The sequence below is a fragment of the Anser brachyrhynchus genome (assembly GCF_964034855.1).
Source record: "Anser brachyrhynchus genome assembly, chromosome: 3".
NCBI lineage: Eukaryota > Metazoa > Chordata > Aves > Anseriformes > Anatidae > Anser > Anser brachyrhynchus.
This window is the reverse complement of record NC_137696.1, coordinates 89,863,789-89,886,932: the sequence shown is the minus strand read 5'-3', so window position 1 is coordinate 89,886,932 and position 23,144 is coordinate 89,863,789.

Below are 23,144 nucleotides of genomic sequence, written 5' to 3'. Positions count from 1 at the left end.
AAACAGAATTATACAATCCTCACAATTTCATATAAGGAAATGAAATTGCCACAATACCCTGCATTCTGCTTAAACAATAATAATAATCTAATTTTCAGGGTACTCCAAGACAACCCTTTGCTTGCCTACAAGTGTGTGAGTTGAATGGCAAACTTGTACAGCTCTGCTTTCTCTGCTTTCCCCCACAAAGCTTGACTGTGGGCTTCTCCTGTCAGGGTACAGAGTGCCCTGGGGAAGCAGCAGGCTGGCAGCTCCTCTTGAGTTGTGCTAATCATCTCTGGCTCATAACAGACGGAAACCAAGGAGACCTGTAAAGACGTTTCATGACAATGCTGCTGGTAGTACAATGGGCTGATACTTATGTTGCTTGACAATGACAGACTAAATTTGCCTTCTGTGCAAAGAGACAAAGATATTTGCAGATCAGGATATAAAGAGTTATTACACTTGAAAAAAAAGTTTGGACAACATAAAAATTGTTAACTCACCATTATTAATTAAAAATTCCACATTTTATCACAGAAGTTTTTGTCTCTTTCAGCTGTTAGGGAATCTGTCACCTCGAGCAAGGAAAACTTGGAGATGCAGGAAAAAAGTGGTGTTTCTTTATCAGTAATCGTGTTTTTCATGTCTAAAGTTTGAGCTGTCAGAGTAAAGCACGAAAGAGTTTACCTCTTACTCACTTGGGATGTTTGCTGTTTAGTATGGCTCAGTTTTAGCTCCAAATCTAACATTTCATGGGGTCTGTTCATTGACACAGAATTACAGCCCCTTGTCAGGGTCCCAGTCATGTTCTCCTGACAGGGCTAGCATTCACCTCTCTTGTATTGATTTCTAAAATTTAGGTGTTAATGAACTAGTAGAGTAGGTTCTGTCTTTTTTCTTGTAGAGTGGGGAGTTTATGTCCAATAATATCTTAAATTTACTGGTCTAAACTATTTGCTATATTTGATTTAGAAATATTCAAAAACAAAACAAAAACAACAACAAACAACTCTCCAGGACAAATTCAAAGGCAGATATTTATAATCCCATTAGCATAGTTTTACAGTCTATGCATACTACATACTACATCTTTGATATTCAAATAATCTTCAATATTTTTGCAATCTTTGATTGTCATATAATCTTCGAATATTATAATCTTTAAAAAATGGAAAGAACATCCTTGGCTAATAAAGCTTTTTATTTTCATATTTTTCCATAACTCTAAACAATTTTAACTTAGAGACAGTAAATTTTACTTGCTAATAATAATGCTTTGTCATATTTGAGCATACGTTATATATCTATTTGGGGAAAAATGTTTCTTATGTACAGGATTTATAGAGGAGGAATAATAAGTCTGCAAAAGTCAGTAAGCCACCAGTGTAAAATCTACTTGTGTAATGAATAGTACAAAAGCCTAGAGAACTACTTTCACAGTCAGCTGTAGTCATTTGTCATCTTTATTTATGGTTTTCACACTGCACAAGCTAGGAATAATCTCCTGTCTGATAAAGGCAAATTATCTGGATTAAGGGTTTGGGGACAGGAAGGGCAAGAGGAAATAGCAAATGATTGACATAAAGAGAGGTTTGGGCTGATGCCAAGTGCTCTGCAGGTTTGGGATTACTATGTTGTTTCCTGCTTTTTAGCAGGCCTTTGTTTGTATTTGTTCTTGTTCTGCAGGATTCTTCCTTCAGGGCTCAGCCACATCCATGGGTGAAACACCTCCTTGTCAGAATTCAAATACACCATGAGAAAATTAAGATTCTTCTATAAGGAATTCCTGTATGACTTTTCCTATTGCTTAACAAAGCTGTAGATTCCCAGATGTGTATTTCACAGCACTGGATGTTTTATATATAGCACCCATCTCACTGGGTCTTTGTAAGTGTGCGCTCTAGCACTTCCAGCATATAAACCAATATATTTTTAGGGCAGCATGTTTGGACTTAAACATCCTGGGGAAATTTTTGTTAGTACTATACTTTATATTTCAGACTAAATATTTATGTGTGTTTTGTTCCGTTTTATAGTGTTATGACCACCATTAAAATTGTTCATCTTGATTTTATTTAAGAAGTTTATAAATTTAAATTGAGAATAAAATGTCTATAATTATATTAGTCAGGAGTCTATCCCTTGTCAATGGAAGATGCATAGACACTTTTGTTATTAAATTCACAAATCAACAATATGAAAATAAATCAGCAAAACCATTGAACCTACAACATGAATTGTGACACTCATTTTATTATGCATATTGTAGAGTTCACATTATCCAAATGCTTCACATGTTGTCAAGAAAGTTATGAATACACAAATTATTGCTAAGTTTTTAAAGCATTTAAATACCACAGGATAACTAGTGTTTGTGTTTGTCAAACAGATAATATTCACATGTTGAGTATGATCACCATTTTGGATTTGCTCTTCCAATGACACAAAGTGCGTACTTATCTAGTAATCAAAAGCACTGATTGAACTGACAAGAGAGCTTTTGAGGACTGAAAACCATGGTATGATAAATCTCATCTTTCACACATAAATTATGTTGGTTTTGAGAACAAGGCTCATAACGGATGTTGAAAGACTGTCTCATGGGTACATTTGTCTTTCATAAATTCAAAGGGCCTGATCCAGCTTCTTATCCATGAATTAAACCTCATTACAAAGCCTCTGTAGTTTCAGTAGAGGGACATATTGCAGAATCAGGCTTCTCCGTTGCAACAGCTCTGCTGTTAAGTCCATAACTACTATTGTGAGCACAAAGTAGTTCAGCTCAAAAAATATTCAAATCTCAGGTTAAAAATGAAAACCTTTTTAGAGATTTTGAAATCTTGGAGTAAAGCTAATGCTTCCAGAATCAGACAAGTCATTTGAGTCCCGTTTTCAAAAATAATTCAGAGCCAGGTCTGAAATGATCTTGGATGTTTAAATGTTCGCAACTGTTAAATGTTGGGTAATTGCCAAGCAATTACCAGTGTGTAAAGAGGCATGCATATTCCCTGTATAGTGATTGAAGAAAGTTAAACACCTGACATGTATGAAAGAAATATACAGTATCTAACTAACTGGAAAGAAAAACACAGAATCTACCTTTGAAGAGAATGGAGTACTGAAAAGGAGAATATAGAACAGCTTCTCTCTTACACTCCCCATGACATTTTTTTTTTTTTCGGTAGTAAACCAATGTGTCCTTTGACACATTCTCTTGATGAAAATCCTATTACAGTACCCAGCATTTTGAGCACAATGTACATACAAATATATATTAGGTAGTTTAAGTTCTGTAATGTTTTTTGTAAAAATTCAATTCCACAAACATCATATTATTTGCTGCAAATATTACAAAGATGATAAATGGGCAATTTGTATCTTGGCTTTAATGTAAATATGCATGGAAGGGAGAGAAAGGGAACTTGGAAAACAAAGGAATTACCCACATAAAGATATAAGATGCACAAAGCAGAGCTTTCAGAAAATAATTTGAGACAAAACTGAATATAAAATATAGACCTACCATAAGACAAATGTGGTTGATTTAACTAAATAATTAAATATGCACCTCATTTCAATAAAGTGACTTTCAAATGGTAAGGAGGCCCTTAAATGTTTTTCTGATTTTCCGTACTTGGGCAAAAACTTTTGGGATGGAAAAAATAATGCATCCCCCCTCCATGAATTCCTTCTTACCTTCTTCAAACCCTCTCTTGGAGATTATACACCCTTGCCAAAAGTTGACAGGGCCAAAGAGTTTTTTGATTAGTCTCATGTATCTCAGCAGAGAATTGACATGAGCTGATCAGCATCAAACACTGCTCCTCTTCTGCCTAATCACGGGAGTCATAATGGGGCCTTTCACAAGAATAACAACTCTTTTCCCAGTTAGACATGAACTGGAAAAGTCAATGAAAACATGAAATGGAAAATCAAATGCTTAAAATTAATCACTTAAAACAAATTAATAGTGTTCAGGCAATCTCAAGAGCAGTTCTTCCTAAGGTATGAATACCTCAGGCAAACAAAACTAATAGCTTTGGTCATGCCATACTCAGGGGCCAGCAAGCTCAGGTTTGTCTTTTTGTAGCCTCACAAAGAACATTTGGACAAAATCACCAATTCATCACTTTTGTCTGTTTTTTTTTTGTTTGTTTGTTTTGTTTTGTCTTGTCTTGTTTTGTTTTGTTTTGTTTTGTTTTTTTTTTCTGCCAGTCACACTCCCCATCTTCCCTACCATAGATTTTATAGAAGGTACCATTTGCCCTTCAGTTTCCCCTTCTGGGAGCTTTCATACCCATCAAGCCACCATTTGACTTATGTTTCCTGTCACTTTGAAAGCAGTGCTTCACATCATGGCTGTTCTCTGTACACTTCTTTTTTTTTTTCTTCTTTTTGTACAAGACAAATTTTTCATTTTGCTTTGTAAATGTCCTTATTTATAAAGTCCCACTGACACTGAAATGAGCTTCTAAATAGAGCAGACTCTGTTTTCTGTTTTCCATCGAAACAGATTTCATCAAGCAATATTTCATTTCACTGTGCTAAATACAGATTATTATGAATCCACATTCTTTCTGGTTGATGCTTTACTATTTTCATGGCACTTTTCAACAACTCATTGCATCAGGGATAGTAACAACTTGTAACAGCACCTCTAATTCTAAACTTGACTGCACACTCATGCTTATTATGCTCCTTGGAGATATGCATGATTGCCTTTTTGTTTGTGGTACCCTCCAAGAAGACTAACTCAGAAAAGTTAGAAAAATAGTCTAGACAAGTACGTAGGTGTTTTCTTGAGTTTATTCTGCCAGCATAAACAAATCTATTCCTGTGTTGCTTAAGATATGGGCTTCTTTTCCTACACCATCTGAACAGGCAATTTTCTCCTTTGACTTACTTTTCTTTTTGATAAATGCTATAGTCCTGCAAATTTCCTTACTGCTATAAACATCTGGATACGTTCTGGATAAGTCTGGATACGCTTTTAAAATCAGATTGGAAAGTACATAACCTATGTCTATGTTTTGTTACAATTTGACCCATCAAAGATGTTAGAAAGGATGTCTGAAGCCACAAAAACTTACTCCATTTTCATATTTAACAGAATTTCCATTTTTTTGGGTAATATTTGTCATATCTTTCCAATTATGGCAACAAGAATGCACGTTTCACCTAATTTTGACTTCCCATAAAGATATGAAACAGAAATGGTTCAATAACTAAGGCTAGGCTATTATAGAAAACATTCCGACACTCATTTTTGTAAGCACCTAGATACACTTTTCACTTTAATGGTCAAAGAGGCCAGTATCAACACTCTCTTTAGACATATCCATGGATAACTTAGCTTTTGCAGAAATTGTTATAATACTTTAAGATTGAATCTTTGTTCTGATTAATATTTTTTCAAAATGTTTCCTTTTTAAAGAAAAAAAAATCTGTATCCTAAACCCATTGGATTTTATTTCCACGGCAAGAGTCTATGACAGTCTGGGGAAGAGACATGCTTGTTTGCTTGTTTGTTGTCTGTTTTTTTTTCACCTAGATATTTATTTTCCTATATAAATCACCGTGCACAAGAATATTTTCTGCATTTCTTCTAGAAGAGTTTTCACCTTAAAAAATGAAGGAATATAGAACTTGTAGTGATATTTGGTTCTTATTTACATGCATACAACCCCTGAGAACCTAAAGGTAGATGGCAATAAGACAAAAAGTCAAGGAAAAGACCAAGTAGTTAGAAAACAATATTTTAAAGAAGGACTGAGGGGACAGGATTTCTTTAGTCTGAGGAAAGAGAAAGTTAATGAAGACCAAGATTCCTTTTCTGGAATGTCACAGGTTGCCCTAGAGGTGTTGTGAAATCTCCTGACTTGCGAAGTGATTAGGTTGTAGTCACTCAAGGATGGTCTAGGTATTCCAGATCACTCTTCTGGATAGTAGGTAGGACTGGATCATGAGTCAGCAGCTCTGCCCAAGCACTATGTCATGTCGTCTTCCCAGACAAGCAATTGCTACTCAAACTCTGCAGGAGTCAGGAGATATTGCCTTACAAAGGGGCATGATGCTTATGACGGTAGTTGTCTGGGGTGGAGTAGGAGCTCCCATTTTGGATTTTTTTTGCATCCCACAGATGCTTCCTCCACTGTTAGGTACTTAGTATTTGCCAGTATGCCATTTTGTCCCCAAATCATAACTTGTATCATCTTTTATGATCCCTACTTACATAAGGAGCAACACCTTCAGAGTCACCATGATTTACCTGCTCTGAGTTCATCTGTGCCCTTCAGAAGATTTTTTTTTTTTTAATTTATTTTTCTAAATTTAAGTGTCTTGGAAGATCTTTCCCCTCCCTTTTTTTTTTCATTGCATACATGCTATACATTCCTGTGAGGCCTCTTCATTACCAAACAAACACAACTGCTAATTGAAGGAAGTAAAATTTTCCACAAAGTGTAAGATGTGAACACCTGTCAGAACCCCACATCAAAGATATATAAAAAGATGGTGTTAGTTAATTCAATCCCAATTAATTCATTTTCTCAATGATTTAATCCTCTCTGACTACATAATTAAAGGGTCCAGATTCTTCTTTTTCTGACAAGACTGGAAAAGGAACCCTTTGTTATGTATGTACTAGCTGTACAACATTTCTCTGCCTACCTTCTCTCCTTCTTGAAATATACTGTTTCCACAAAGAGTCAGAAGTGTCCCCAGGTGACAAAGAAACATGACTTCCATTGGCTTCTTTAGAAGCTGGGAATGAACCAGACCACCCAGAATCAGAATCTTAAAGAAAAAGATCTCGTCACTGAAGAGAAGCTTATTTCAGGCTCCTTTCCAAGTAGGAAGTGACCTTTAAAAATAATCTAACAAACCACTCATGCATTGCTAACTTAAATAAACACTATAGCTTCAGCTAAACCAGAAAGTATACTTCCTTCCTGCTGATTTGTTGCCAATTACACGTTGTAATAGAGGGGAAGTGGAAGATCCTCAAAGGAAGTAAGCAACAGATGCAAGATGTTTGGAAAGTTACTATAATTTGAGTAAACACTATCCCTGAATAAATCAAGCTGTAGCCAAATAAGGGGCATAAAGAATATTCATAACCAGCAAAGCTGATCCATGTCACAAATGTGGTTGTTTTTCCAAAACAAAAGATAGGATCCCATAAAGGGTCCCTTTGCTTCCACTGAGTCACTAGAAACTAAGAAATGCCCTGAGAAGGTTGCAACTTGTCATGCAGACAATGGTGTCTCCAAGCTTCCCAGAGTGAGAGTTTCATACCTAAAAAAATGTTTAATTTATACTGGAATTTATACTGGAGAATGCAGTTCTTTTTCTCTTCAGTAGTTAATTGTATGCAATCCTTCAATCCTTTTTTTTTTTTTTTTTTTTTTTTTTTTTTTTAATGGTAAGTTAAAAGAATGAAGAAAAATATTTACTTCTCTGAAGACTTAAAATTGGTTGGAAATCTGGGGAAACAAATGGGACCAAGACAAGACATCACTATTCAGTTTCAGTACCTAGGAAATATTTCCAAGGAATTCATGGAAGGTTACTAAGAAAGTCTTTTTATCAGAAGACTGAAGTTCACTATGAGGCCTTCAGACCTCCCCTGGAATGTTTGTTTTTAGACCTTTCTGTGTCCAAAAACATTGAGATAGTACTTCAAAGACATAGCTAAGTCCACACTGCACACCAAATTGCAGCTCAGTCTTTTTCAAAGGATCTAGCTCATCTACTAAAAGTCACTAGGTTGCAACAGCATGGAGTAACACCTATTTGTGCCTGTGCATGAATAAGGTAGCTCAGGCACCTTGACAACACCCTGGAAGCATAGATAAAGGAAGCAGAAAGCTTGGTGTGCTCTGTCCCAACCAGCTTGTCTTCCACCCCATTTTCAGTGGTTCCCAGGTACCTCTCCAACATGCCAAGCGCTGAACTCAAACACATCAGACTGCTCATGATTTGAAGCACAGGTTCTGGTAATGTCTGCAGCTACCTTTTTGGTCTGATAACCCTCATGACAGTCAAGTATTTTTATTTATTTATTTTTATTTTTTTGAGATTCTAGGGCATATAGTGTAGAGCTCTGGTAACTAAGGTATGAGAAACCCTACCGATATGAAAAGCTTACTCTTTTTCTGGTAGCTTTGCAGGCCCCTGTGGAATAAAATAAAGTAAAATTAACAGGCTTATTTTTCCTACATTACACCTCCCATGGACATCTATTATTCACCTACAGATTTCTCTGGAAAACTGTAGATTGACACACTAGATTCTGATAACCTCTTTAGTACAACTGAAATCTTCTATTTACTACAAAGCCAAATCAGTCCTAACTAATATGGATCCTGCACCAATCTCTATCTGTGCACAGAAAACATATATTCATTTATGTAAAGAATCTATAGCTATACTTGTAAATCAAACAGATCCAGACCTGTTTTTTAATCAATGGGCACAGAACAGTTCATGTTGAATCTATTAAACTCCCTTCCTCTGCAAAAGCAAAACAGAAAAGACCTGTAAGGTTGGTGCAGGCAGCTGCTTGGGAACAGGTGAGAGTGTGCCAGGAGGCATGGGCCAATCTCACAGCTGAGCAGAAAGGACAATCAGGTTCCAGTACCCAGGAACATTCCCAGACACTGTTTAATTTACCATACTAAAGCTTATATTTATTTTGTATCTGCATATCTGTATTTATTTTAGAACCAAACCCCAGTTTGTGTAATGTCAGCTTTAAATCTCAAGTCCATCCATTAAACATTATGTAATTAACAACAAATACATAGGGCCCTCTTCTTCTGTCACTGAGTACAGTGGCATAGCAGTTGCTCTGAGTATAGCAACAAACCACATTTCTGCCTTGTCCTTCCTCATCTGTTTCTCATTTGATTGATTTTGTTGGGTTGAGTTTTTAAAGCCATTTGGGTTTTCTAACTTTTTGTTTGTTTGTTTCTTTTCCAAAGGAAAAAGCAATCACAAAACATACATGTATGCTTGTATATGAGAGCACAAAAACATACGTACATCCATATGTTTTTGACGAACATTTTAAGTTTTTGCTAATTTACTAAAAACAGTCAGCCAGGGAAAACAAGGTGGTCTGTGGGTCTGTGTAGTTCTGCCTAAGAAAAGGCTTCATCAAGCATTTGTATGTTATCAGATACCAGTGAAAGGAGAATTCTCATTCTCAAATAAATGGAAAGCCTGGAGCCCCAATAAAGAGAAAGTCATAGGAAATTATCAGTCTGAGTACTAGTGTGGTATTAGATTTGGCTATTGGCTCCTGTTTTATGCAACTGCAATCCTGAAAGAGGTGTCTGATCTTGATACCACGGTATCTATGCTGGCCCCTGCACATCACAACACTGCACTTTCTCTCTTGAAGTCCATTGTAGTTTAAGAGATTGGTATTAATTCACAATACGTCACTATCTTAAATATTGTGACTTATGAGTAGCCAAATACCACAAAGCCAGAAAATCACATTTTTCTGTGATTGCACAGTGTGAGGTTCCAGTTGATATGTTCAGCTGATATGGAGATGAGAAATCCACAAAGATACATCAACAAACGTAACTGCTTCTCTTTGGAATGAGATGGACATTATGGGTCAAACCCAGTAGCTAGCCCTGGAAAACATTCTGAGGAGAAAAGGAGGAAAATTAGGGATGTGAAGTTAACAGTCCAGTGCAGGGAGGTGTCTGGTTGGAGAAAAGACCTCTGAAAAATTATTTGTTTGGAGATGTCCTGGTTCCAGTTAGGACAGAGTTAATTTTTCCTCATAGTAGCTGGTAGGGTGCTATGTTTTGGATTAGGATGAGAAGAGCGCTGATAACATGCTGATGTTTTAATTGTTGCAGAGCAGTGTTTACACCAGGCCAAGGACTTTTCGGCTTCTCGCTCTGTCCTGCCAGCGAGCAGGCTGGGGGTGCAGCAGGAGCTGGGAGGGGACAGACCCAGGACAGCTGACCCAAACTGGCCAAAGGGGTATTCCATACCATCTGACGTCATGCTGAACAATATATAGGGGTGGCTGGCTGGGGTGGGGGGCCGGCTGCTCGGGAATAGGCTGGGCATCGGTCAGCGGGTGGTGAGCAATTGCATTGTGCATCACTTGTTTCTTACACATTATTATTATTAATACTATTATCATTATCACTATTATTATTATTATTATTGTTATTATTATATTCCTGTCTTAATAAACTGTCTTTATCTCAACTCACCGGCTTCACTTTCCCGTTTCTCTCCCCCATCCCAGAGAGGGAGGGGGGAGGGTGAGCGAACGGCTGTGTGGTGTTTAGCTGCCAGCCGGGTTAAACCACAACAGGAGAACAGCAAATAATCTTAAGAGGTGATGAAGGCCTGCTCCAGTAGAGCAGATGGATTGTAGGATAGGGAAATATTAGTGGTTCCTACAAGCAAAAACCTCCAAGACCTTCCACCTGTTGCTGTCTTCCCTTTGTTGTGAATGACATGAAACACCTAAGAAATGTTCCTACAGTGGAAATCCAGCACACAGTGCTGGACCACCTCAGCAAACATCAAGGGAAATTTTGAAGATTCAAACTGTTGTACAAACCAAGAGGCCAGATTATGGTCTTGTCTACAACCTATCTTCCTCCTTTGAAAACAGTATTGAAGATAGGAAATTGAGATAAAGAACAGACTCTAAGGAAACCACTTTAATCAGTTAGTGAACCCAATGGAATGACCTTATATTGCACTCTTGGCTACTCTGAAGTCTGACAAAATACAGAGTATTCTTATTCCAGAAAGGGGAAGAGGATACTTCTGGGTGTGTTCCAATCAAACTCTCAAGAACTTGCCAGAATTAACTCTGTGCTTGCATTCATAAACCTATGGTTCACCTCCTTTCCAGGCAGCAACCTTCCCCAAAGAGAGACAGCTGTGTCTCATCATTGGCCATCTGGTCACAGCTGCTAAACTTAGGTTCTTCCTGTTCTCTGAAGCCATCTTCACAATACTCACAGGTTTCACCACAGTCAGTCCAGACCACTCAAGAGGGATCCAAATCCTTTCTCCTGCTATCCTCACAGTCTTTGAAGTAGCACACAACCATGCACATGTATTTCTAAGCCAAGGGGACTTGGGGCAGAGCAGATCCTGTGTATCCACCAGGATATGAATACAAAATAAGGAATACAGAAACTTGTTTCTATAGTTACAGTATTAGATAAAACAACTTCCATTTCACTGGATTCCCTGTTACACACATTCTCATTCTTGTTGCATACAAAATTAGTCATTAAAATCAACCATATGAACTATCATTCATCTGTTCTTTAACCCTCACATTCTTCTGCCTGTAGATCTCTGTCATTGCTTATTATGCTCCTCACTAAGTTAGGCTCTGTCCTTTCTTATCTTGTCTTTAGAGAGTAGATTATTACCACAGTGAAGACAGCTCTGCCACAGTTCATTTTGGGTAGACAAAATTCACCTTTTCATGGAAATACTAAACTCTTCATCACAAGTTCTGAGGGATCCTTTCAGTAACAGACACAGTTGATGGCTATGAAAAGAGTATCACTGTGAAAATTAACGGCTTGGTCAGTGAAAGATATGAGGAAAGAGCATGCATGACATTTTGGAAATCCTCCATCAAGCACCCATAAATTGCTATACCTCTGTAAGTATATGCAAATATACACAGATATCCATCCATGTATCCATTCATGTGCGTCTGAGAAGGAGAGAGAGCATCATATATATTTGTATTATTTTTACAGGAGAATGATCAGATTTTAATACTATTCTTTCTGAGAAGAATTAATGGCATGTCATATTCTTGGTCAAAATGAGGTTGTAGGTAGCAGGTGGCTGTGACAGAATGTCTTATAAGTTGGAGAGCTATCCTGTCCTTTTGCTTTCCTGCCTACAGATAATTAACGTCTGTGTATACTTTTGTCTTCATGTGTTTACTTCTTCAGGCACCTGAAGTTCTCTTATTCCCTCCTCTTAACAGTGATCAGGAGCTCTCTTACACCAGAACCCACCTGGTATTACAACTAATTGAGGATAGATGAACTGTCCCCACACCTTTGCCCTGACAGAACTATTCCAGAAAGCATGTTCGACTACAATACCTGCACAAAACATAGATTCAATATTTTCTCATGTTCAGAGGTAAAGCCAAAGTAAACCATTTTTACAGTTTTCCATGGCTAGAAGGTTTACCCAAGCCACAACTGATCTAGCTTTAACCCTGCTGCATCCAGAGATTCAAACCAGCTTTTCCTTCAGAATAAGATGCTAAGAAGTGTGCTCCCATGACAGAGGTTCTTCCCCACTTGTGCTAGTGCTGCTCTATTTTGCACAATATAACAAAGGTATATTAGACCAGAGGGAGGCTCAGAAGAAAGGGACACCCTAGTTCTTGTGCTAACCTTCAAGGTGTTTAAATAATTCACATCACAATAATGAGAAGAGAAGTTCAAATTCCCATGCCAGAAACTAAGCTTCTTAAAATTAAGTAAACACTGCAGTTCCTAAGAGCTAGGTGAACTCACTTACTGTCTTCAAAGTAAGGCATAAGAATTAATTTTGACAAGGCACATCTGTATTGTAATGCAAAAAGTTCATTGCTAAATAAAGAGTAAGTAATGTTACTTGTAAGAAAAATGTTACAGGCAGAGTTATCTGTAGGACCAAGCACTTGTAGCAGAATTCTGTACATTATTACTTTAAAAATATTGCCCCCAGACACTAAAACTGATGTATATTCATATGTATGTTGATTTCATATGTATGTTGATTTACTAAAAACAAGGCCTTCTTTTCACAACCATTAATATATGTATATATATCAATCCATAACTGGGGATTATAGAAGGAAATACAAAATGCTATTTTAAACCTATCTTCAGCCTTCAAGAATAATATTTCTGACACCCAACAGTTAAAAGCTGCCCATCCAGGCTCCACCTAGCACACTGAGATTAAAGGGACGCTCCAGAGAACATCTTTTGTTCCACAGTTCAGACACAGGTCTCTTCAGATGAGATTAGCCACCCTATGGAGGTGGCTGTCCCTCTTTGTTGGCTCCAGGAGGGACTAGGGTAGCTATCTGAGATGCGATGCCTCATTTCAAGATAGCTGCTCAGAAGGATCCCACACTGAGAGACTTTCAGGTATAAAAAAATTAACCAGTTAAAAGTTTATTAAAAACACGTTCACCATTAATGTCTGTCTACTTTACAGATACTCTGCTGAAAATGAATAGCCTGCATTTTTCACCCTTCTTGTGTACATATTGATTTGCCAGAAAGAGTGGAAACTTTGGCCACAAGATAATTTATTCTTCTTTCTTTGATATATTTTTGATATATTTAATTTAATCCACCATTTTTTATGCTATTTTGTATTTTAAACATATTGCTTTTTGCTTTTTTTTTTTTTTTAAAGAAATATGAGGTCAACATCGTTAAAAAAGTATGCAACAACAAACTAACATGCAATATGTGCTTTATTAGTATGCAGAAAACACAAGACTAGTCATGCAGAGAGATCAAAATTGAGAGCTGCTCCCTTTTTTCCTCTCAGGTTCTCAGTGAAAATTTCAGTCAATAAGTTTACTGAAAATGCTACTGAATTATACCATCTCATTAGTGCTTTCATATGTTCACCTGATCCTTTTGCTATCTAATTGCTAAACTTTTTACCTATAGTAAGTTTTTCTCTCTTAAAATAAATTTTATTCCTGTTTCCAACAATCTTTACTGAAAGAAAACAAAGAACCTGATCTTTTTTCTTATTCTGCTTAAAGTAACATTTGTGACTTTGAAGCTTTCCCTTTACGGAATGTTTCTTTACTCCTCACATAATTTTGCTGTCAGCTTCACTTGCACATCACTGATGTTTTCTGGCAATGCTTTTACTCTCTGTACAGTCTAAACTAACGAAACCCCATTCAGCCTGTAATTATTGTTTCTCTTAATTCTATTAATTTACTCCATTCTTCTCAGCCTCAAGAGGGGGACAGTATAACAGTGTGAGAAATGGCATAATCTTCAGGAATAAAAATTTGAGAGTGAAAACGGGAATGCCATTGTTTCCTCATCTGGGCTGAAATACGAACTCACTTGTCCTGAATAATCCCATCTCAAGAACACTTTTCTGAAGTAATTTTCCCATATGTCAGTTGAGGATAATGTACTTTGTCCCAGTGAGGATTTGGATAATTAAAGCTTTTAATGCAAACCTTATGCAATAATTGAGCCTGCTTTAATGAAAGTGTTTTAAGGATGTTTCTAACAAGTAAGTAATCAATCGACAGGTTTCAAATATACAAGGCAATTCCTTTTTGAACTCCAGCAAAATAGAAACTTCATCAGAACAGTTGAATGATCTGACTTTTGGCTCACCAGATGAGCCAAAATAAAATGTTTAAATCTGATTTTTTTATTTTTAATTTTATTTTTTATTTTTGCCTTTGACTTTTCTGGAAGATACACCCAGATAAAATTGAAAATTTTATTTTGAAAATAAAAGATAAAATATTTTTGTATTCTGAAATTCAGCTTTTAACATGTCCTGACCATTTCATATATATACTTTTGCCATTCCAAATCTGACATTTTGAACAAACACAATTTTACTCAAAAATTGAAACCAGTCATGTTAATCTAAAAAAGGCTTAAGATTATATTAATTCCTGGAACAATAAAAACTTAGGCAGGGTTTTCTTTTTATTTGTCTGACTGAGTCACTTTTTGAATGATTATGGTAATGCTGCTGGATTACAGTAATCACTGTTGCGTGATAGGGCAACTAATGTCTTTCTATTATTTAAGTCCAAATAAGCAACATATATAAGTTAATAAACAACATAAAAATGTTAACAAATGAAAGCAGCTGTGTTACACTTCACTGGACACAGCAAAATTTTACCAGCCTGAACATTTTCCCTGCACCCTTCAAAATTTCATAGAAAGTACACTTTTGGTTGCTAAGTGAAATGCTGTCAAAGTCTCCTTTGGATCGCTAGGACAACCTTTTATACCACACTGTGATGGCAACAGCCAAAATCATATTTCAGTGGAGTTGGGAGGAGCAGTTTCAGGGGCCTGATCAGGGTCCCTTGCTGTACACCCAGCTCCAGCCACGCCAGTGCTGTAACTCTTCTGGGATGCTGAGGGGACTCTGCATTTCCCAGTGGGGTCTGCCTGCACAATGTCACACCATGGAGATCACCATGCCTTGCAGAATGTCCCTGCAGACAACCCGATTTGGGTTTTCAGAAAAGCAGCTGCTGAAAAGATCCTATGTTGGTATGGCAATGAATGAGCTCATCACTATTGGATTGAGTGTATTTGTTTTTGCCAGCATTTATATGATTCATGAATTGCTTATTTTTTTACTGTTGGAAAGAAGTGTTAAATAAGCAAAGCCTGTCTCTTTCCTTTGACTCCAGTCCAGCATCTAGAATATTCCCATTTTAGAAACCCTCTTGGACTTCCTGAGTTTGTGGGACAGAGCTTTGAATTGTGTGAGGTAGCCTGAAGAATAGGGAAAAGAAAAAAAAAAAAAAAGGGAGGAAGATGCAAACCACTGCATGATTTTCCACCACAGGGCAATATTCTCATTTGCTAGAGGTTTCATGTAAAATGAGACATAAGCAGTGCTTTACTGATAGGCATTCCTGTATGAGAAGCCCCCATGGCAATATGTAAAGATTTTAATTCTACTCACTTTTGAAATTTGTTTTATTCCAATTTATTTATTTATTTATTTATTTTTGTAATTAGCTCTAAATATCTCTTCTTCTTAACTTTACTGATTTTATTTTTATATCCCTTACCACTGATTTATAGATGGAAAGGGTCAGAGATAGCACAGGACCTGGACACCTAAATATATTGCCTATACAGCACAGGAAAAAACAAAATTTCTGGAAAAGACCCCTAAAGTCCCTAAGTAGTACACAGGGAACATCAGGCTTCCAGAAAGAAGGGGGTTTGAATGGAACCTTGTATCCTCAGGTATGTGGCTAAACCGACCATGTCTGGTGATGGAATCACAGAGCTACATTTCACGTAACACAACAACAGCATGTTATGTACAGAGAGACCTGACAGCAGGAACATAGGTCTTGCCCTTGCTTTTGCTCGCTACGTGATCAAACTGAGTTTGTATTCTTTCATGCACCTTTTCAACAGGAGGGGCAGACAGTAGTTTCTATCCAAGATAACCTGCAACCAAGTTTACCAGCAGCTGAAATTCCATTTTGGGGAGGATGAACTTAATTCTGAAGGGTAGAGTAATTGAAACCTGTGTGCAAAGTGAATTCTCTCTTCTGCACCTCAGGAGGAAGAAGGCACACTGCTATGCTTCATAATTCATTTTTATTCTCTGGTATTAGGATTAGGCATTATTTTATTGCCCAGCTTTCCAACTTGGTGAAAACTAAGGTACTTCTGGTACTTCTGCACTTAAAGAGCTTTCTAGCGTCTTCGTATTTCTTACTACCAAGGATAAATTCCAACAGGAGTTCAGAAATGATCAGGTTTTGACATTCACTTGTTTTCTCAGTATCATGTCTTTGGAGATGTGGCCTTTGACTCCCTGTGTGTATCACTCGTGGTGCGATCCCCCCCCTACAAGGCACAGGCTGCTGTCTCTGTGCACTGCAACCTGTGGATGTGTTGGAGCATCTCTGCACTGCACAGTATAGAGGAGGCCATCATTTCAAACATTGTATGTGGTTAATGAGATCTTATGAAACATTTTTCTATTTTGAAATATGAACATGCCAATGGCCAGTACAACCCTTGATAATAAGCTTAAATAACAGTTCAGCACCCCTGGCAAGTGGAACGAGATATAAATGCCCTAAAGTTTTATTTTATTAACACTTCTTGACATGCTCTCTGTATTCACATTGATTAGTCCCAGCTGAATTCAGAAGGACAATTTACCATAGCAAGCACTGAACTTGAATTTTGCAGGAGAAGCAATGTCATCAGCCAGAAGAAACTGATAGGGAAGTATTGCAGCACAGCACAGTCTCACTCATTTATGGATTAATTGTTTCAAGGTGTAATTTAAAAGGCTAATTTCTGTCCCTCCTCAAGCCAGCATGGTTATCTGTCGACAGCAAGGTTATGTTCACAGTGACCTTTAAAAAATTGTTGAGATTTTCTGTCATTGTGCTCACGACAATAAACAATGATGAAAACTCTTATACAAAATATTCAAAATACTTTAACCGGTCACTTGCACCCTTCCATAAAAGTAGGAAGTCTTTCCATCTGCTTATCTTAACCATGAAAATATTTGGCCAGGTGACCTGTGCCAAGATGATAGAAGAGAGCAACTCTGTATGGTTTCTCTGGGCTCTTCTAGCCCTCATGCTTTTGTGATGGTGTCGAATTTTTAGGAAGACCTTGGTACATAGTGACTTTAACAGATACACGTTCATACTTTTATAGGATTGCATATTTTAACGAGCTTAAAAATACATGCAGAATTGTGCTGAGTTTTCTCAAACCAAGGCTTTAAAATGTCATACCTCATCATATGAGAGAGCCTGCAAATACTGAAATAAATGAGCCCCTTGCCATGTCCTCATTTCTACTTCTTTCCTTTAAAAGAAGTTACAATGATGCACAGTCCCTGTATCTTCCCTCATTAGTCCAATTAATTTTATGTACAGGCACATTCAAAAAAAAAAAAAAAGAAAAAAAAAGAGGAAAAAAGAGAAAAAAATAAAAAAGAAAAGAAAAAAGAAAGAAAGAAAGGAAAGAAGAGAGAAAAGAGAAAAGAGAAAAAAGTTGATCTTCATTAATCAGCTAATCTTTCCTTTCTATCCATCTGTAATATCAATACCCTTCCTATCTCAAAGGGGGGAATAGGGAATGACAGCTAAAGCTGGAGATAAAGGCATAGGAAAGTGAGACACAGGACATAGTATGGAGGAAGCTGTGAACAGAGGCAAAAGAAACAGGGCTTCAAATGGCTCTGGTCTCAGGCCTTTTTGTGAGGATTGTTGAAGATTTTGAGGGATTGGCAGAGTTTGTGAGGTGAACACATGGAGTTCAAAGGTCTGTCAACATGTCTTTCCTCCTTCTCCAGAGGATGACCAGTCATAAATCCCAGTAATCAAAACTGGGATGACCAATTGCTCTAAAAAGCTGGCCAACAGAAAACGAAAAGAATAACAGTATGTTTAAAGGTGATAAATATGGAAGCAGTGAAAAGCTCGGAGAATCAGAGAAGCTGAATGTCAGAGCAGGGAGTTGAGGGCACATCAGGACTACTGTGCTAGAAAATGAAATTTGCACACACCCTCAAAGAGACAGTGAGACAAGATATATATATATATAAAAAAAAAAAAAAAAAAAGTAAACAGCTCAAGCATAAAGCAGATGATGATATGAGCAGCTTTTCTTCTTCTGGAAAAAGAAAGCTTTGCCTTGAAGAGAGCCATGAAGCAAATAAAATAGAATAAATATGCCAATACATTTTTATAAAAATTGAAAGCACATGTGTTTCGTTAAAACATACATTTTAAAGAAAACTTAACTTATAGGGATCTTTCCCTTGAGGGAGAAACTTTGGGCTTGTCCTACACCAGGCTGGTAGCAAGGACTGAAAGTGATCTGCCCATCACCACTGGGGTGCACACAGGGGAGGCCCCTTCCCTGGAGCCCCACAAATCCATTACAGCACTGCTCTGCTCTGCAAGGAGCCGCAGTCCTGTCACCAGTGCCTGGAGGAACCATGGGGAAGGGAAAGCTGCAGTACTTGTGGGTTTTATTAAAAGTACTGCAGTTTTCTGCTGGTCCATATCACACCAATGTGACATATGTCTTCAACAATCTGGCTATGTGTATGCCGTGACATAGCAAGCTCAAGTCACAGCTCACCAGCTGGCCACTCTCTGCTTAAGTACAGGCTTGAAGAGAGCTTCAGTGGGATGGAAGGAAAGCTTGGTTCTTGAAGCAGGACCCTCTCTCAGCCTCTGTGAAGAGACATGGAGCACTATGTTTCTTCTGGTGCAATCCAGGTCCTCCCTTTGCCCTGGAAGCAAAGACATGTCACTGTCACTGTCACCAGGCAGAAAAAACAGCTCTGGGTCCAGCCAAGAACAGTCCTGCTGGTGTCTGCTGTGAGACAGATGGGAACTGTAGTCCCTGGACACCAATGTGCCTTCGATAATCAATATTAATGTATGGACTCAAGTTACCCTTAGCACTTCACCTCCGTGAGGCTCAAAAAATGTAGTCAAATTTGATTGCTTTCAGGAGTCAGCAGACACAGCAGCACATCTCAAGACAAGAGACTTTAATGTATTTTCCATAGATTCTGCAGAGAGGGGGGAGAAGGGGCTGTTTTGTCTGAAAGCCCTCAACTCGGGTGATACATTTAAAACTTGCATGCAGACATACGCTGAGATTGCCACAAGCAACGTTGTGGGGCTGTAGGAAAGCAATTTGTACCTGGAAGTCCAGATGTAAATGCAGTCCTTTATGAGCAAATGAATCCTACTGAAAGTGCCAATTAAGCAATTTATTGCCTCATAAAAGCCTAGCCAACACCAAACTTAAATCTTGTGCAAACACAGTACAGCACACAGATTGAAATGCTACAGTACCACCTTACAGCTTCTTTTGCCCCTTGCTCCACTTAAATCTCCCTCCCAAACCAATTTTAACGTGTCCTCACTCGGCCTAAGATAAAATATTCTTCAGGCTCAGCATTGGCCCACATTATGTCTAGTCTTTAAGTTTCCACTGGTTTCAGACCCAAGGCATTATGTGTCTCCATCTCTCTGTTACTTCAGTATTTATGGCATCCAAAGCTGGATGTCTCAAAGTTGCTTAATGTTCAATTCCACTCCCATAAAAACTGGAGGCCTTCCTTTGGCAAAAGGGTCAGCCTGTCCACGGCTCCTCCCACCTTTCCATTCAAATAGGGATCACTGTATCGCTACTGAAGGAAGCAGTCATTTTAATGCTCAATGAAACTTTTGATTCAGCGCCACACGGGGTGCTTAAAAACGGTTTATATTACTTTACCATTTGAGAAAGAAGGCCAGAAAGAAATGGGTTTTCCTCCCTGCTGATACTTGCTAATGATGCCGGTTTATCACATCACCAATTTACTCTTAGGCCGACAGCTCCGTGCTAACATTTGGCTCCTTGGAGGGCAGGAAGAAGACTCCAGCCAGCTCAGCACTCATAGGCAGATTAATCACTTGCTCAGGAAACTGTTTTTGCTTCAATCATTTCTCATCTTCCTTTTCACTTAGCAATTTAGCTCATTTACAACACCACCTCCATCCTTATATTGGTTTCTATTCCTCATTCCTAAGTGGAAAACAAAGACATCCCCTCCAGAGTGGGCTGCAGATATCACAGGTGGTCAGGTGTGCTTAAACCTCATCCAAGTCTCCAAGTCCTTTTTTTTTTTTTTTTTTCTCCTTCAAAACATTTGAGTACCCTGACTGTGGTTCATGGTTTTTATTGCTCCAATTATCCTTCTCCTTTTCCTATGGAAAGTTGAGAAGTTAACTAGCATACCAACTACAGAAAGTATTGTGTGTGAACAATATGGAATTATTCGCAATATGTCTGATGTGTGGCATTTGGTCAGCTTATGCCTCAGAGACCTGAAAGGTTTTGTACCCCACCTGGAACTGGCTGCCAGGATGCAGCAGCATGGCTGTCTCTGTATCCCAAAGCAGATCCTTTCCTACAGCCAGCTCTGGGCTCCAGAACAAATCCAGCTGATACCCAGAACAAAACTCTGTTCTTTGCAGGACTGGAGGGTACACAAAATGTTAAGGGGAGGTGAACATTATTGTGATAATTAAACATGGAACGGTCCTTAAAACCAGGATTAGGAAAATTCGTGTTTTGACTTCTAAGTATTAGAGGACAAGTTGCTTTATGTATATCCTTTGATAGCTGTATACTGAGTCACCAAGAAATGAAAAATCTGAAAGATCATGATTCACCCGAGCAGGAGAGGCAAGAAAAGGACTAGTTTACAGCAAATCAGTACAGTCGTCTTTAAAGGAAAAGATTTGGTATTTCTGAATGAGAGTTGAGTCCATAATTATAGAAGAATAAGGGAAAATGCTCTAAAAGTGTATTTACATCACATTAAAAAATGGTATCATTTTCCTTACTGCTTATTGTGAGTCACAAAGAGTGATGTTTGGGATATTTCCATTTGAACATTTTATTCCTAAAAAGAGCTTTTGAAAGAGTATAAAAAAAAAAAAACATTTTATGGACCTGTGGAGAGCTTGACACTGACATCCACTAGCACTAACAGGCACAGTCAGTCCCTGTCATAGGCAAGGCCCAACATCATTTTCTGTGATCACCTACTTTGCATCATTGCTTAGACAATTCGCCCTCTTTCTGCCAGTGCTCTTTACCATTACCAGAAGTAGCAAAAAAATTGTTTGTGGTCATTGAAGAGAAGACTTAGTGCATTTTGCTCACTTTCATATTTTCAGATGTAGTAGATATTGTATAACCATGAATTAAAGTTCAAGAGGTTTCATCCTGGCAACCAAAGGGAGAAAAATACAGTAGCTTAGTATCTCTACATGACACTAAAATTTGATATTGTCTCATCCACAGCCATGTAAGGAACCCCTAGGGTCTCACTGACCTAGTGTATCAACAGCCAGCTTCCCTTGTTTTTGCTGGGAGCAAAAGCTGAAAACCTTACCTACAGTTCATTTCCACAAAACTGAACAGTGTTGCTAACCATGTAGGGAGATTCCTTTCCTTTTCTCCTTAGATTTTTTTCTGGTTTCATGTAAATTGTCTTTGCTATCACAGATATAGAAGGTTTAGATTATAAGCACAAAACACTGTCCTTTTTGCCGTGGTGAAATGGCACAAAATTAGCGCACTACCAAACAACAAAAAGCAAGAATCGTATATTTCCACAATAGCAGCCTTGCAGAGAAAATTCTGGGAAAATTGTGCAGCTGCTTTTTTCTTGGTATTTTAATTTTTATGTGCAAATTTCATCCAGGTAAAGAGAAAAAAAAAAAAAAAAAAAAAAAAAAAGTCAGCAGAACTTCTGGAACAAAAACTAAACTAAAATAGCAGCAGGCTCAGAAGCCCAGACTGAAAATTATAATAAATGAAAGAAATAAACAGATCAGTCTCTGCATTCTTTTTGACATTGTTGTTGTAGGTTGTTTTGGGAGTGGGTTTTTTACTATTATGCACAAGTTTTCATATTAAATGTACAGCAGGGGCTATGCACAACATTCCCAGCTTTTTTTTTTCTTTTTTCTTTTTTTTTTTTTTTTGGTGCACCGACCACAGCTTTTTCATTTCACAGGCCATTACAGATTTGATAGAGTGATTATACAGAGACAAATGACCATATTCTGCCACATTCTCCATATGTAGGTTGGTTAAAACAATTATTTTTCTTGTCTGGGCTGAGGGATGCATTTTTCAGAGGGACCTGTAAGTGGTGATAATGTATGTGTTCTTTTGGTAGGATTAAATTTTATATTGTTTATTGTTATTTAACTAGCAGTCAGTGTTGAGCTTTTTGCAAGTTAAACAGTAGCAATATCTTTCCCCCACTATTACACATTAAAAAACAATAAAAAATAAAAAACGAAAACAAATAAAAAAATAAAAATAAAAATAAAAATAAAAATAATAAAAGAAATCTTAGTTAAATGATGTAATAATTACAACTAATTTATGCCTTCCAGCTCTGAATTATGTCCAGTAGACTGTAGTTATGGTCTTTCTTTTTTTACTGGTAATTAGTTTTACATTTTCTCTAATAGGGAGCTGAGTTTCAAAGGTGAATTAGACAAACTTAAAACTGTCATATGAACACAGTGAATAGTTCAAATAAATCATTCTGTGGACATGGAGGATACCTTAAACTCAAAATTTGAACATTTCTCACAAAATCACTGAAATTTCCTCATTATTCTTCTTCTCAGAGTGGAAAGAAAAAAAGAAAAAAAAAAAAGAAAAAAGACTATTTTCTTAATTTTCCAAAGGTGCTATACTTCCACATCTATGAGAGGTCACTGGATAAGTTATACAAAAAATACCTCGAAAAAATATTAATAAAGGCACTTGAGCACTTGGCAACAAGTTGCAAAGCATTCA